Source organism: Bos indicus x Bos taurus, chromosome 12 (assembly GCF_003369695.1).
Source record: "Bos indicus x Bos taurus breed Angus x Brahman F1 hybrid chromosome 12, Bos_hybrid_MaternalHap_v2.0, whole genome shotgun sequence".
NCBI classification, from domain to species: Eukaryota; Metazoa; Chordata; class Mammalia; order Artiodactyla; family Bovidae; genus Bos; species Bos indicus x Bos taurus.
The window spans coordinates 24,887,718-24,901,054 of NC_040087.1; positions in this window are offsets into that span (position 1 = coordinate 24,887,718).

Below are 13,337 nucleotides of genomic sequence, written 5' to 3' on the forward strand. Positions count from 1 at the left end.
GCTACAGCTGTTTGAGGTACATTGGTCACCAAGCGTCTGGTTAGAAACCTGAGTACATGTCTGGGTTTGTCGGTGAAGGGATTCACAGGATATTTCAGGAGAAGGGAGGTAACCGGAGAGGCTTTTTCTTTTTTTTCCATGAGCAGCAAAAGCAAAGCAAGCCCTTGACAGCTGTTCTCTCCCCAGCCCTTTCCTGGCTCCTCTGGCAGTCATAGCTTAGAGGCCAATCCTTTACGTTCTCTGTCTCAGCAACTCTGTAGTACATGTACACAACTACATCATGGTTCAGTTCAGTCGCTCAGTCATGTCCAACTCTTTGTGACACCATGGATTGCAGCACGCCAGGCCTCCCTGTCCATCACCAACCAACTCCCGGAGCTTGCTCAAACTCACGTCCATCAAGTCGGTGATGACATCCAACCATCTCATCCTCTGTCATCCCCCTCTCCTCCTGCCTTCAATCTTTCTCAACATCAGGGTCTTTTCCAATGAGTCAGTTCTTCACATCAGGTGGCCAAAGTATTGGAGTTTCAGCTTCAGCATCAGTCCTTCCAATGAATATTCAGGACTGACTTCTTTTAAGATTGACTGGTTGGATCTCCTTGCAGTCCAAGGGATTCTCAAGAATCTCAGCAACTTTGTAGTACATGTACACAGTTTAGTTCAGTTCAGTCGCTCAGTCGTGTCCAACTCTTTGTGACCCCATGAATCACAGCACTCCAGGCCTCCCTGTCCATCACCAACTCCTGGAGTTCACTCAGACTCACGTCCATCGAGTCAGTGATGCCATCCAGCCATCTCATCCTCTGTCATCCCCTTCTCCTCCTGCCCCCAATCCCTCCCAGCATCAGAGTCTTTTCCAATGAGTCAACTCTTCGCATGAGGTGGCCAAAGTACTGGAGTTTCAGCTTTAGCATCATTCCTTCCAAAGAAATCCCAGGGCTGATCTCCTTCAGAATGGACTGGTTGGATCTCCTTGCAGTCCAAGGGACTCTCAAGAGTCTTCTCCAATACCACAGTTTAAAAGCATCAATTCTTCGGCGCTCAGCCTTCTTCACAGTCCAACTCTCACATCCATACATGACCACAGGAAAAACCATAGCCTTGACTAGACGGACATTTGTTGGCAAAGTAATGTCTCTGCTTTTCAATATGCTATCTAGGTTGGACATAACTTTCCTTCCAAGGAGTAAGCATCTTTTAATTTCGTGTCTGCAGTCACCATCTGCAGTGATTTTGGAGCTCCAAAAAATAAAGTCTGACACTGTTTCCACTGTTTCCCCATCTATTTCCCATGAAGTGATGGGACCAAATGCCATGATCTTCATTTTCTGAGTGTTGAGCTTTAAGCCAACTTTTTCACTCTCCTCTTTCACTTTCATCAAGAGGCTTTTTAGTTCCTCTTCACTTTCTGCCATAAGAGTGGTGTCATCTGCATATCTGAGGTTATTGATATTTCTCCTGGCAATCTTGATTCCAGCTTGTGTTTCTTCCAGCGTTTCTCATGATGTACTCTGCATATAAGTTAAATAAGCAGGGTGACAATATAGAGCCTTGACATACTCCTTTTCCTATTTGGAACCAGTCTGTTGTTCCATGTCCAGTTCTAACTGTTGCTTCCTGACCTGCATTCAGATTTCTCAAGAGGCAGGTCAGGTGGTCTGGTATTCCCATCTCTTTCAGAATTTTCCACAGTTTATTGTGATCCACACAGTCAAAGGCTTTGGCATAGTCAATAAAGCAGAAATAGATGTTTTTCTGGAACTCTCTTGCTTTTTCCATGATCCAGCGAATGTTGGCAATTTTATCTGTGGTTCCTCTGTCTTTTTTAAAACCAGCTCGAACATCAGGAAGTTCACGGTTCACATATTGCTGAAGCCTGGCTTGGAGAATTTTGAGCATTACTTTACTAGCATGTGAGATGAGTGCAATTGTGCAGTAGTTTGAGCATTCTTTGGCATTGCCTTTCTTTGGGAAAGAGCAATATTGCATAGGAACCTGGAATGTCAGGTCCATGAATCAAGGCAAATTGGAAGTGGTCAAACAAGAGATGGCAAGAGTGAATGTCGACATTCTAGGAATCAGCGAACTCAGATGAACTGGAATGGGTGAATTTAACTCAGATGACCATTATATCTACTACTGCGGACAGGAATCCCTCAGAAGAAATGGAGTAGCCATCATGGTCAACAAGAGAGTCCGTAATGCAGTACTTAGATGCAATCTCAGAAACAACAGAATGATCTCTGTTCATTTCCAAAGCAAACATATACACAACTACATCACAAATCACCAAAGGGAAAAAAAAAAAAAAAAGGTTGAATCTAGATTTACCAAAGTGGTAAGAACAGCAGTTTCAGTCTTGAAGGGATTCAACTCTTAGAAGCTCCTCAGAGAAGTTCTGCTATCACACAGGGTTCGAATAGGAGATCTTTTATCTTCTTGACCTGAATATCTAATGAAAAGCTAAAAACAAACATCTGTACTAGCTCAAGATTGCAGTTAAATGGAAAGCAAAATTTAGAACAATAAGACCCTGATACAGATTAGTTTACAAGGGTCATATAACATTATCAGTTCTATAAATAAATAATGCCCCTGGCCAGAGTGAATAAATAGGAAGCATCGATTTCTGTATTATAAATGGCAATAGAAATGAGGATATTCACACTTACAAAAGGAATGGGCACTCTAGTACCTCAATTTAATTAAAGCATAAAATAAAATATAAGAAATCTAGAAAAATAAATATTTAGGTCAGTCTTTACTAACAGAAGTCATGGAGTAATACTATCCCTTCTGAGCACAGGAATAATTCACAACATAGCCCCTAAAGTCAAAGCGATGTGTTGAATAAGTTTTGTGTGACATTGGAATCTCTTCAGTGAGATGTGATAAATGTTTCTGGAAATGTGGTGTCAAGGATGTCATGAAGTGAGAAGCTTTGAAAAAGAAATTATTTGACAGATTTAAACCATTCTAAAGGGAAGTTTGAAGTTCTACTGAGTAGATTAAATTTGACAGAAAGTTTTAATTCAGAAACATTTAGAGGGAAATAATTTTGAAACCCTGAGATAGAGGGCAACATCTAAGATGGTCAAGTCCTGAAGCATAGTGACCCTTACCCACCCAAACACATGAGCGCGCAGGCACACACACACACACACACACCACACCACCACCACCACCACCACCACCACCACCACCAGGTACTGCAAACTCACATGCAAGTCTTTAAGTATGTCATAAACCACCATGAATGGGAAAGAAATGTTTCAGTGCCTGGGAGGCCCACTGGGTGACCTGAACTTGGAAAACCCTCTGCTCTCTCTGCTCCCACTGGCCTCCTCCTCTTCATGGACTGGTTGGGGCGGGGTGCGGGGGGATGGCGGGAATGGGAAAAAGGAGCACATAACAAAGCAGTGGGCCTTGCTTCATCATCTTGAAAAGGGCCACTAAATAAGTCTCTAGAGTTATTCTCTTTAAATGCTGGCACTCTAACAAGACATCGGGCTTGACACCTTATATTGGCAGATGGTAAATGAATAGAGTATGTACCGTTATCTCTAGCATATGGTATCAGCCTTTTAAGAAATTAAGTCATCTAAGTACTTTTTTGGTAAAGTTATGGGTTTTATTTTATGCAAATCAACATCCCTTCTTCCTTCTCCTCTGCTATACCACAAACTTGCCAGGGTAATTTATTCTCTACATCCCTCTTAGAAGACAGAGATCTGAGATCACATTGATTCTAAAGAAATGTGAAGAAATGTGACTCTGAACTTCCACTTCAGGAGGCACGGTTTTGATCCCTGCTTGGGGAACTAAGAGCCCACATCCCTCATGGGACAGCCAAAAAATAAAAAAAGAAGAAGAAGAAGCATTAACTGAAGGATATTTCCTGTAGTTAGTCCTGTAGACATAAAATGCTTCTTTTTAAATAAAAACTGTCTACCCAAATACCACAAAATAAATTTTTTTAGAGTGACTGCTTCCTTCTACAATCTTGGGCTCCTATCCTGCTTAAAGCAAAGATGGAGACTTGCTATAGACCCTGTACCTGTAGGAGCACACACTGAATCACTGCACACATGATGCCTTACTGCCCTCACTTGAGTGTCCTCTTGTCCTTCCATTCATTTCCTATTCTGGGCAGCACAAAAGTTCTTGCAAAGAATTTCAGACCACAGTGGCTGTGGGATTAAAAAGGGATATGCACTAGTGGTAGTTCTTGATCTGCTGCAAAAAATAAAGCAAAACAAAGGAAAAGTTTCATCAGTTCAGTTCAGTTCAGTCGCTCCGTGGTGTCCAACTCTTTGCAACCCCGTGGACTGCAGCACGCCAGGCCTCCCTGTCCATCACCAACTCCTGGAGTTTACTCAAACTCATGTCCACTGAGTTGGTGATACCATCCAACCATATTATCCTCTGTCGTCCCCGTCTCCTCCCATCTTCAATATTTCCCAGAATCAGGGTCTTTTCAAATGAGTCAGTTCTTTGCATTAGGTGGCCCCAAGTATTGGAGTTTCAGCTTCAGCATCAGTCCTTCCAATGAATATTCAGGACTGATTTCCTTTAGGATGGACTGGTTGGATCTCCTTGCAGTCCAAGGGACTCTCAAGAGTCTTCTCTAACACCACAGTTCAAAAGCATCAATTCTTCAACGCTCATCTTTCTTTATAGTCCAACTCTCACACCCATACATGACTACTGGAAAAACCATAGCTTTGACTAGATGGACCTTTGTTGGCAAAGTAATGTCTCTGCTTTTTAATATGCTGTCTAAGTTGATTATAACTTTTCTTCTAAGGAGCAAGTGTCTTTTAATTTCATGGCTGCAGTCACCATCTGCAGTGATTTTGGAGCCCCCCAAAATAAAGTCTATCACTGTTTCCACTGTTTCCCCATCTATTTGCCATAAAGTGATGGACCAGATGCCATGATCTTAGCTTGCTGAATGTTGAGTTTTAAGCCAACTTTTTCACTCTCCTCTTTCACTTTCATCAAGAGGCTCTTTAGTTCTTCTTTGCTTTCTGCCATAAGTGTGGTGTCATCTGCGTATCTGAGGTTATTAATATTTCATGCTTTTATGATAGTTCATAAAAGATTCATGCTAGATGTTAAAATGCATGCTTTACAGTGGCTTGAAATTCTTTCAAGGAAACAATCAAGGAAACAGAGAAATTAGTAGGCGATGGATTAGAAATAGGTGGAAAGTGCTTTGACATGAAGGAAAACACTACCATCCTCAGGACTTTCTGACAACTGAGAAATAGAAGGGAGATAAGATTGCGTGAGACACATCATGACTTTAAGGGATTTGAAGAGAACAGATGCAGGGACTGTGTCTCTAAGGGGATTGTGCTCAGTAACAGTGGTTCTAAATGTGTGGTCCTGGATCAGCTGGACTAGTACCTCGATCAGTATCACCTGGGACTTTTTAGAGACATTCATTCTAGGACTCTTCTTTACCTCCCTAGGTAGATGATTCGAATACTCGCTAAAGTTTGAGAACCACTAGAGTTAAATCTCCGGAGAAGGCAATGGCACCCCACTCCAGTACTCTTGCCTGGAAAATCCCATGGATGGAGGAGCCTGGTAGGCTGCAGTCCATGGGGTCTCACAGAGTCGGACATGACTGAAGTGACTTAGCAGCAGCAGCAGAGTTAAATCTTGGTGGGGCTTTCATTTCCATGTTGTACCACCCATAGTGTGTTTGTGTGCATGTGTGTTTAAAATCTTAGAAGATAATAACCTTTAATTGTTTGCTTGTTTTTGATCCATGAATGGAGGGAATAATAAAAACGAAAGTGGTGTCAGTAAATAACAACCAGTGATCTTAAAATGATACTTTGGCCATCTGATGCAAAGAGCTGACTCACTGGAAAAGACCCTGATGCTGGGAAAGACTGAAGGTAAAAGAAGAAGAGGGTGGCAGAGGATGAAATGGTTAGATAGCATCACCAACTCAGAGGAAATGAATTTGAGCAAACTCCTGAAGATAGTGAAGGACAGGGAAGCCTGGCGTGCTGCAGTCCATGGGGATGCAGACAGTCAGACACAACTTAGCGAGGGAACAACAACAATCTTAAAATGATAGAAAAAGGTCAATAAGAAAATATGCAAATTGTTTTATATATTCTTTAACTTATCAAGTGGGAGGCCCTGGAAAATCTGTTGATGTAAAAATCATATTTATTTTCATTTGGAAAGAACCTTGGGAACATCTGGTACCTTCTCATTTTACAGATGAGCAACCTGATGGGTAAGGAGTTACTGACACACCTGTGAAACAGAAATTTATAATCTAGGTTCTGAGGAAGAGGGACCACAGGTAAGTGTTCAAATTGAGTAGATATGCTTGATTTGAAAGAAAAATAAAATATTTAACCACATTCTGTGAAATTAAATGGCTTAATTAACTGTCTTCCCTATCTCCTGGCTGCTTCCAGAGGCTGGTGGCTAAGACTCAGATCCTTAGAGGAACACATGCTCTCTGTGGAGGCCATGGATCAGTAGAGCAGACCGTGGCCCCAGCTGCAAGGCTCACTCTGCCAAGGAAATGAAAGAGCCTTTTCACTCTCTACTTCTTCCCTCCCCCATGCCAGGCATGGCACCAGCTATAGCCCCCACCATCCTTCTGTGAATGCATGCCTCAATTCTGGAAAGAAATCCTAAGCAACTTGCCCAGGGAGAATTGCTCTTGAGTGAGTGAAAGAATAAACTTTATTATAATTATTAACCACTATTATTTTATTTATGCACAATATCCCTCCTTCCTTCAGAAGGTATGTAAGGGGAGACTGTTTTTAAGGGATGGGTATCTGTCCCACCCTCTCCAGATCACAACATCTTTACAAAGCAACCGGTTGGAGAGTCAGACCTGGACCTGTGTCTCAGTCATTCCTACAGTGCTGAGTTCACTGCCTTGAACACATTAGGAGGTCCATGAATATTCGGTGAATTACTGAATGGATGTGAAAGAGGAATGAGGGAAACTGGCAGTGGAAAGCCTAGGGAAATGTTCCCACTTGTCAGATGAGGATAAATTCCTAAGAGTTGAATCCTTTGTTTTGTACCTTTAGGAGTAAAGATTCCAAGAGTACATAGGGTCATGTTAGGATTACCCTGGAATAAAGCACAGCAAACCAGATCCATATGTGTCTCTGAGTCTGGGCAAAGAGATCTTCTGTATTCTCATGAAGGAAGGTAACTTGGGTTTGGAAATGTTCCAAGTCAGAGTCCAGACAATCTTCAAAACTGGGATGACTTTGGTTCTAGTTGAAAATGAAAACTCAGTGCTAACAAAAAAGGAACAGTGAGATAACAATAGGATTTTGAGACAAATTATGTTATATTCCATCATATAACATAGAAGGTATATGCTAATATCAAAACTATGAGAGCCCAATACCTATTACTCTGAGGAGTATAAGACTCAAGTGTCAGATAAACTTTCCCTTGCAATACTCCTAACAATTCTATTATTTTTCCTACTACCACTTCTATGATAGCTTTTAAGTGACTAAATGAATTAATAAAAAAATTTTTTTTTCATTTTGCCTGGGCCTCTTGCTATTTAAAGTCTTAATAAACAGTGAAGTGAAAAATATGTGGACTTTTGGAAGAAAAAAAAAAGGTGGGAGGCAAATGACTTTGGAAGCAAATCAATAGCTGATTTAACTTAGAAAAAAAATAAAGTATTTCAAGAACAAATTCTGAGATTTCTTTTTTCTTAATCATCTTATTTGTGCTCAAAAAACTTACATGCAACATATTAAGATTTTATATTTTAGCTTCAGTAATATGCATCCCAGACTCGATGGACATGAGTTTGAGCAAGATTTGGGAGTTGGTGAAGGATAGGGAAGCCTGGGGTGTTGCAATCCATGGGGTTGCAAAGAGTCAGACACGACTGAGCAACTGAACTGAACTAAATAACTGATTGGAAAATTAAAACAAATATCCTTAATATATTAACAACTTGGACTTGTCTAAATATTAAATATCTCTAAGTATTAAATTTGACACATAGTAACCAACTGATTATCTTGACAAGATGTTTTAGGTTGTAACACTTTGATTTGCAAATCTTTTAGGCAAGGCATTTAAATGACATGTTAGAAATAACTTTCTATGGGCAAATTCTTAAAAATAAAGACAAGTAAAATATCTTGGATGAGAATCATAGAGATTGTGGGGAGGTAATGTTTTTGAAACTGAGTCCTCCTAAAACCAAGTTCCCTTACAGAGTTTATGGGTTCCCTTACAGAGTTTATGGGTTCCCTTACAGAGTTTAGCCTCTTTATCCATTCTTTTTTTTGTCCCACTCCTGGTCCCCTCAGGATTGAAGTATTCCAAAAAAAAAAAAAAAAGGTGGTGGTGGAGGGGAGACTGAATAAAGCAGGACCAAGGTCCATGTAAGTTTTCAGCCTTTTATAGCTAATTTATTTTTGGAACTCAGCTGCATTCCAAATTTTAGCTGGAAATTAAGTTGAGTATCATAAATGGGATCAGTACTTTACACATAATAGATACTCAGATATTTGACTGATGCCCTAAAATTGCTGATCCAGAATTCCTATGCAGGCAGGAAGTTAGAATAAAGAGAGAGATATAAAACAATGAGGAAGTATAGAGGTATGCAAGACAAGGGTGTTTGTGGCGGTGGTGGTGTGATTGTGGTGTGATAATTCTGGTGGAGGGATAGGATGAGCTTCCACAGTATTTCTGACATTTGAAATAGATCTGAAAAGCAAAGAATTGTGGAATGCAAAGTCTATCCTAGAACAGCTGAAAGTGTGATGTGGCTGGAACACAGATGTGAAGAGAGGAAGGGAAGAGGGCTGAGGCTGAGATGGAAAGTCTGACCAGATTTTATGGAAGGTCTTGGATGCCTTTGTAAAGAGTTTAGATTTATTCTCCAGGCAATATTAAAGCTTTTAAGTGAAAGAATGACATGAACAAATTACGTTTTAGAAAACTCTGGTCATAGTTGGAGAAAGAATTGGGTTGGAGAGACTAGACAGAGGAGGCTATTGCAAAAATCCTGGTAAGAAATGACAGTAGTCTGAACTAGGTCGGCGGTTGTGGGAGGTTTAAAGACATTTCAAAAGTAAAATTCACAAGGTTTGGCTGTTGATCCTGTGCAGGGAGTAAAGAAATCAGAGGGTGAGACTTCACCTCCAAAACACTGGGCACTGTAAAGTGAGGTGATGTGTCTTTAGTCCACTCATTCCACAAATATTCATCAACCACCTATTCTATTGAAGGCTTGTGCTAGATTCTGGTGCCGAAGAGGTAAAAAGTGGGTAGATATTGATAGGCAGTTCTTGGGAGAGGAAACACATGAAGAGATGCTTGGCTTTCTTAGTGATCAGTGTTGTCCATTAAGACAACAACAAAAAACATTTGTGGGGAAGACTGGCAGACTGATAAAGACTAAAAATAATAATAATATCACAGTAACATATCCCAGTTTTATAGAATAGTGTACACACACATACACACACACACACAAACGCTAATGTGCAGGAAAAATGGAAAATGTATACACTAAATTATTTATAATGGTTCTTCTCAGATAATGAGGTGGTGGTCTGGTGGCTCCTATTTAATTTCTTGTGCTTTTTTTTTTTTTTGCATTTATCTGTATATATTTTTAATTTAACTACGTATTACCCTATAAGCTAAAAATAACTAATAATGCTATTTCTGCTTTTGAAAAATGATCAAGAGCATTGAGAGGTAGTTAAGAGGATAGTAAGACAATAGTCCTGGGAGCAGGAAAGGTGAGTGGAAAGGGGTTGAAAGCTTGCAGAGTGGAGAGAGAGTTCAGCATCACCTGCAAGAGACAGCCGGGACATCGTGCCTGCAAGATGTAATAGGGAGGGACTTCCCTGGCAGTCCAGTCATCGACTTCACCTTCTAATGCAGGGGGTGTGGGTTCGATACCTGGTCGGGGAGCTAAGATCCCACATGCCTTGGGGCCAAAAAAAAACAAAACATAAAGCCGGAGCCACAGTGTAACAAATTCAATAAAGACTTTAAAAAATCGTAATGAATAAATAAAAAGTCAGAAGAAATAGGTTAAAAAAAAAGGTAATAGGGAACTAGGTACAGCTCCTAATCAGGAGAAAGACCAGGTCCTATGCACAGATCCATTTAGAGTCAGCACGAAGAATGAACTGAAGCGGGGCTGGTTAGTGTTTGGGAGATCACAGGACCTCCCATGGCAAGAGGACTCTGGTCAAATTAGATGTTTAACCTTCCTGTGCCTCCTGTACAATGGAAATAAGAATAGCAGCTGCCTTAAAGGGAGGTGCATCTTGAAACTAAGAAAGGTAAGTTTTCAGGACTTTTCACTGTTATAAGTACTAATTTTGGTAATTGTGATTTCCTTTTTTTTTTTTTTTTTATTTTCTTGTGGTAAGAGCACTTGACATAAGATCTATCCTCTTAGCAAAATTTTAAGTGTACAACACAGTACTGTTAATCATGGGCACAATGTCTTAAGTAGATCTTTAGAATTTGCTCATCTTGCATAATTTAAGCTACTTGTTGATTAACAGCTCCCCATTTCCCCTTCTGCCAGCCCCTTGTAACCATCATTCTACTGTCTGACTCTATGAATTTGACTATTTTGGAATCTCATAGAAGTGGAATTACGTAGTATTTGTCCTTCTGAGACTGGCTTATTTCACTTCTATAATAATGTCTGTCTTCAGGTTTCATCCACGTTGCTCTATTTTGCAGGATTTTTTTTGGTACTCATACTTCTCTGTTCTTTTTCTTTACAACCCCTGAAACCATACAAGTTTCAGGCCTTGGGAAACTTGGAGCCATTTCTGATAAGGCTTAGCATTGCGTTCAGGGTGAAATGAGCTAATCTGTGTTGAGTGTGTGACACATGGTACTTTCCACTGGAGTGTCAGCTGCTTCTATTATGTGGAGGTGGAATACAGATGGTGGGTGTGTCTAGGATGATCCCTGAGTATTCTGGCTTGGGCTGCAGCATGCTAATTTCCCATAGAGAGACTATTTAGTTTTAAAATGAAGGAATACCGGTTTAGTTTTTGATATGTTGAAATTTAAAGTGAAGATAAAATATTCAGTGAGTGTACAGAAGGAAGTAAGTCGTGAAATGGTTAGTTAGAGAGCTCAAGAGTTGTTGTCCAGGCTCTGAGTTGTGTCTGACTCTGTGACCACTGTAGCATGCCTGGCTCTTCTGTCCATGGGGATTTTTCAGGCAAGAATACAGAAGTGAGTTGCCATTTCCTTCTTCAAGGGATCTTCCTGACCCAAACCTATGGAAATCAAACCTGTGTCTCCTGCATCAGCAGGCAGATTCTTTACCACTGAGCCACAGGGGAAACCCAGAGTGCTCAAGAGAGAGGATATCAATTTGAAAATTATCCAAATACAAAAAATAGTTAACCTCACAATTATGGATGAGGAGGTCCAAGGAGCATGTGTAAAATGAAAATTGAAGAGGGCTCAGAACAGAATCCTGGGAGACACCAATCTTTAAGAATGAGTCAGATTGTGATGGTGGTTACACGAATCTATATAATTTCAAAATACTGTGCACTGCCCTCCCCCACAAAAAGAGTGCATATAAAAACTGGTGAAATCCAATTAAGGTCTGCAGTTGAGTTAATAGTACTGTACTGGTGTAAATTTCATTTTTGATCATGTATTACGGTTGTGGATCAGGCGGTAAAGCGCCTGACTACAATGAGGGAGACCCGGGTTCCATCCCTGGGTCGGGAAGATCCCCTGGAGAAGGAAATGGCAATCCACTCCAGTACCATTGCCTGGAAAATCCCATGGACAGAGGAGCCTGGTAGGCTACAGTGCATGGGTCGCAAAGACTCGGACATGACTGAGCGACTTCACTTTCACTTTCAAAATGTTATTTGGGGGGAAAGTTAGGTTAAAAGTCCATGAAATCACTATTTTTGCATCTTCTTCTTTGTTTTTATTTCAAAATTAGAAAAAGTTGAAAAAAAAAAAAGCCTTGACTGCAACATATTCACTGCAGATAGTGACCGACATACTCATTTATTAATAGATAAGGCTGATCCAAAGTTGTTGGATAATTTGGAGTAAGATATTGTGTGCTGATACTATTTTATGGTTTTATTGAGCAGCAATCTCATTTCAGGCTAAGTTCTAAAGAATGCAACCAACTGCACAAGCTAAAACAACTGTGACATTCCTGCTACAATCTGTCTCAGGTCAACAATAACCCTAAGTCTTTATAGGAACAAAATGAAAAGACTCTGGTAGAGGCAGAGAAGATCAGAGGGGAAAATTCTAGAAGGGATTGGATCTAAGAGAGAGAGAGAAACACCTGTTCAACCCAACACTTGGTTTATTCCCAGACATTAAGAAACACTTCCATAGAAAAATTAACAAAGAAAAAGTAAACTCAATTAGTTTTTCTTTGGGGTTGTTGTTGCCTTCAGAAAAACAGAATCATTAATAATCTTTGTGTATGTGCTCAGTCACTCAGTTGTGTCCAACTCTTTGCAAACCCATGGACTCTAGTCTGTTGGGCTCCTCTGTTCACAGAATTTTTCAGGCAAGAATACTGAATGGGTTCCCATCTTCCAGGGGATCTTCCTGATGCAGGGATTGAACCTGCATCTCTTGTGTCTCCTGCACTGGCAGGCGGATTATTTATTACTGCACCATCTGGGAAGCCCTTAATCATCTTTGGATGTGTCCTACTCTCACAGATCCTTGGGGATGTAAGGATTGTTTGAAGTGATTTAGTGCTGTGCTCTCAAAATGTGGTCTGTGGACCAGCAACATTGGCATTCCCTGGGGACCTGCCAGAAATGCAGAATCTCAGGGCCCCTCCTCAGACGTATGGAATCTGAATCTGGTATTTTTAAAGCCTTCAGAGGAAGGCTTTGCAGTTCAGAGTTCAAGCTGTGCAAGCTGAAGAATTCAAAGCCCTGGCCCAGCCAATCCTGCCCTTCCACCACATTCATAATCATCAATAGAAAATTAATAAAGAGGGCACTTCCTGCCACCATGGGAGAATAACCTCACATATGCAAAAAAGCAGTGGAATAAGATCAATTTTTAAATTGTCTAGGAACAAAATCATATGAACTATGCTCTTTATGAACTATTAGGTGGAGCCATATTAAAGTGCTTGTATCAGTGCTTTTGTATAGTTCTACACAGCAAACTCGGTGATGGTGAAGGAAAGGGAAGCCTGGCGTGCTACAGTCCATGTGGTCACAAAGAGTCAGACATGACTTAGTGACTGAACAACAACAACAACCCAATATTTGCACTATTGTAAAATTTAAAAATGAATT